The sequence below is a fragment of the Haemaphysalis longicornis genome, unplaced genomic scaffold (assembly GCF_048455015.1).
Source record: "Haemaphysalis longicornis isolate Haplotype H1 unplaced genomic scaffold, Haemaphysalis longicornis Haplotype H1 scaffold_9, whole genome shotgun sequence".
In the NCBI taxonomy this organism is placed as follows: domain Eukaryota; kingdom Metazoa; phylum Arthropoda; class Arachnida; order Ixodida; family Ixodidae; genus Haemaphysalis; species Haemaphysalis longicornis.
The window spans coordinates 44,911,103-44,915,751 of NW_027526460.1; positions in this window are offsets into that span (position 1 = coordinate 44,911,103).

The window sequence follows — 4,649 nt, forward strand, 5'->3', positions numbered from 1 at the left end:
CGACGTGTTGCAAGGCTACGAGACTCAGTGACACAAATGGCCGCCCGTAATAGCGGCTTCTTTGTACGAGTCAGTGGTGAGCGCCTTTCGCGCACTGAAACCGTATTGAACAAAACCTAAACAAGAATATCAATGGAACAATACAAGTGAACACGCTTGGAATTACATTTTTAGTACCGACTTCAACCTTTCCAGGAGAAACACCAAGGGAGAAATGACCATCCACTTAGTGTTAAGAAGAAATGGTTCCGAGATTCAGTGGTACTGTTTTGGGGGAGGCTTTCGCAGCACCACGGTTTTAATACAAATTGTTCCAGATACCAAAACCACATGCGTGTGCACCTTTTGTTTTTTGGGAGGTGGGAAGGCGGAGGGATGAGCGGGGCTGTCATTTAAAAACGGACCTGAATCAGAAACTAAACACCCCAGCCTGGAGTTATCCCACAGACTTCGCCTCAAGCCTTAACAGTAGCGATATTTTTTATTGTATAATGGCCGTCGAGATTTAGGCGCGCGTAAAGAACCCCAAGTAGTCTAATTTATTACATAACCCTCCACCGCGACGCCTCGTGGCTGTTTTAACTTCGGTACGTAAAGCTCCAATCTTGATTTACTAAACAAAATTTACCAGTAAGTCTATATGTAGCAAACGGAAATTCAACTTTGGAAGTAGCCACCGAATTTCATAAATCCCAGTAAAACATGACGCGTTATTCTTCTAGCACTGCGTTCGAGTAGCTTGGATCTCAAGTTTTTCATGTCTAGAGTGCAAAGAGAAGTTAACCCACTGTCAAACGTGCCTATTTAAGTGCAGTTACGCCGAGTGCACTCCCCCCCCCTCCACCCCCCCTCCCCAAGTGACACTTTGGCTGCGCGCCGCTAAACTACGAAATAAAGTTCCCTTAGCCATGGTGTCAGTGACGATAGCCAGCATAAACATTCTGTAAAATTACTTTAAATGTCCCCTCTTTATCACGTCAGAAACAATTTATAAACACTTCGTTGTGTTTGCCTTGTTGAAAACCGCCATCGGTTCCTCTCACAAGTCCACAAAAAACGCGCTCGACTGAACACCGGCGTATGATATCTCTGATATCTCACTGTTATTCGCTGCGCAGGGAATCGCAGCAGCCTTATCATTGAGGAACAATGATAAGAGAGCGTGTATTGTAATAGAAAAGGCTGAAACGGTGACACAGCCACAGAGCGACAAGAAACCACCCACCAGGCGAAGCTGGCCCGTAGTTGGGAGTGAGGTCATTTTCTTCTTTTTCGTCGCTGCTCCTCTTTTTTGTAAAAATAAATGAACAGTACGTCTTTAATTATCTTTTAAGGTTACTTATATTCATCTGAACGCTCGCTGCTTTGTTATTTTTCCCGATTATCGGACCCGGCGCGGCGGCCCGGGTAAAGTGCGTTTCAGGAACACACTCAGCTTGAAGTGTGTTCCTTGGAAAGTGCCATTCGCGTTTGCCGTTTAGCTGCGCCCGAACGACATTTCAGGCAAGGGCAGTCTGTGAAAGTGCACTTAAATAGGCACGTTTGACAGGGTTATTACTTTGCCGTAAGACTGCCGCCGTCCATATACGAACGCCTAACGCAAGCATCATCTCAGAAAAGCTGGAGAAGGAGGGTCATGCCGTACGCATCAACATTTGTGGTTTCAGCTGTCTAACCCACAAAACGATGTGATTTGATAGCTTTGTATGTTGTTTCGCGAGAGGCGGCGTGGTAAATTAAAAACTTTCATACTGTTGTTGTTGTTGTGGTTGTTGTTGTGGTTGTTGTTGTTGTCGTCGTTGCTGCTGTTGTTATTGCTGTTGCTGCTGCCGTTGTTGCTGCTGTTGCTGGTAGTTAACGGGTGCACCAAGCCTTGCAAGTAGTGCCGGCAATCGCTCCGTCTGATCAGCACCTTTAAAAACTATACGTGGCTGATCACCAAACTTCAAATAGTCTTGTGACGATGCATATGACACTGACTAGCACAGTGCAAAGCAATGGCAGAACATGTAAATAAACAATTTCAAATTTGTGAAAATGCGTGGTGATATGTGCTTCAGTGCTCGCGTATAAGAAATCCTGCTGCTTCGCTATGGTTCGAGCCTTGCGCGACTTCGCGCGAGCTTCGCCAGTTGAGCTGGTGGAAGTCTGCAATGCTGAGGATGACTTGGCATCCACCCCTCGCCACGAAGAAGACGATGACTTTTTAGATGCATATGACAACGATTGCTAGCACCGCAACTACGTAAATAAGCAATGACACTGAAACTTAACTGTGTCCGAAAATGCTCACCTACAACAGCCTCGCGATTCAAGTCTTGCGCGTGAGTGCAAGCTACCCTGAATTTTTTAACTTGCGACTTTGGATAATTAGAATTTAGCTCAAAATTTGGCCGTCACTGTTCACTGTTAATAACCTTCTTTTAAATATATCTGTAATTTGCCTGAATGCGTTCTGTCACTGTAGCAACATCGCACAACAGTTTCACCTGGCTCTACGGCAAGTACGGCAAGCGATTTGTGCGAAAAACTGGCGATAAAGCAGTTAGACAATCATCAGATCGCAAGATCACGAGGCATCCGTCGGCATCAGCTGACTTCGGCGCAGCTTCCTTCTGATTTTCGGGATTTCGGATGGTTGCGTGGCTGGGAAGTTCTCCCGACGTGGGACCGTCTGGCGAGATTCGGCGTTGTGCGTTCCTCACGATGCCCGCACTGCGGGCACGCGGAAACATTAGAACATGTCTTGTTCCAGTGTCGCGTAGCGGCAATGTTTTGGACTGTGTTAAGTAGGTTGTTTGGTCTCACACTTAGAATGAGCACACGTTCAAATGACGTGTTGGTGAACTTCCTCATGTGTGCTGGTGCTTTTGTATTGTGGTGAAATTGTGGTGCCGCGTGTCTTCGCGCCCGACCGCAACAGGCAATGTTTCCACTGCTGTGGCGTGTACGGTCGATCCTTGTGAGTCACTTGGAAAATGAGTTGGCAGTTCTAGGCGAAGAAGCCGTTCTGTTACGCTGGTCCACGCGCTTCATAGTAGTCAGGAACAACATCCTGAGCATACCCATACTGAGCATACTCTCTCTGCGGATACCTGTGAACTTTCTGTGTTGATTTTGCAGTAGCTTGTTTCACCACCACAGACATTTGTTGTGCAGAGTGTTGAATGCCCGGAACACTTGGAAGCTGATTGGTTTTTTTTTTTCTGGTTTTAGGGCAGCGCTGTTACCACTAGTCTCTGCTCCCTGATATGTGGACTGTTATGAATTTTCTTTTCACAACGTTATCGCTCTCAACGAGCATTGTAACCAATTCGACCTGTGGAAAACTTACGCACTGCGCAGTAGAAGCACATCCACTACTATTATGTAACCGCTTTATTATAGTTCGTGTTATGCAAATAAGCTGCGGCAACGGCCGCATCACTTCTTCGTGCATTCCGATGACCGCGCCGAAGACAGCGTAATTTCGCCATGAAAGCCATTTGCGTTCTCCCCGCTCTACGTTGCGAGCCTTCGGGGTGATACGGCGGGTGCTTCTCATCCGACCCGTCGCCTCTTGGCGACGCTAGGCCTCATGAATACAGAACGAACGATGATTGCAGGTCCGTCCTCATAATTCGCTTTCGTTAAAGCTCGCCGGCCCGTCCAGCTTTATATAAACATCCCAGCCAAATCCTTTACGCTGCCTCACGCGAGCTTAGCTTTCCCTCGCTTTCGTGTTATACTCCCCCCCAGGCGTCGCTTTCCGCGGCGTCGCAGACCTTGAGGCGGATTTTGCTTTAGGTCCGGTTCAATCGCTGTTGCGTGCTTGAAGCCCCTCCTCCTCCTCCTCTTTCGAAAGCGAGCTGATTCCTATAGACGGTGTAGCGATGCCATAAGGTCAGTCAAGAGCCCATTTTCGCCAAGTGCAACGAAGTTACTATTTTCTATTATTTAGCGCTCACCTCGTTTCATTTTCTGTCTGCCTTTATTAGTTTATGTGAAATGCATGACTACCTACATTATTTTTCTTAAAGCGAAGCGTTTATACAAGTAACTTGGGAGGAGGAGAGAGGGGTGTCTTCATCGCTGGAGCACGTGACCTCTATGGCTCTTTGAAGAAGAAAATTGAGGAACCGCGGATGCAGTCTTTTGGAAAAGCCCCAGTTTCTGCTTCGGTCCCACTTCGCGACCCTGCTTACACCCTTACAACGCCAGTGGGTCTATCTCGTCATGCGAAACTTCGGCGGTGGCTAATTCCACGGGAATTAATGGTACCGACGCACTTACTACCAATCATGGCTTCGTTCGAATTACAACCGCGTGGCCCTTGCTAAAAAGAAATCTGAGAACGGGTGTCGGCATCTTGCCACGAAGGGTTTTACAACCTGTCATGACTTCGTAGCCTGCCACAAAGAAAGCGTGGTCTTAAGACGCACGGATACGAATTGTTTCTGTGAGAACAAATTAGAAGTAGTTGCCTTCGGTACATTTTTCCTGGTTTTATCAGCGTCAGCTACGAGTTTAATTTATGTAATGGTGAGCCTAAAGACGCGTAGACCTCAAAACAGAGGCTTTCAAAAATCACGCGTTTATGCACAGAGACTATTTTTGCCAAGCGATCGGATCGGGAAAACTTCATGGGGCCTCCGAATAAAGTCCTATTG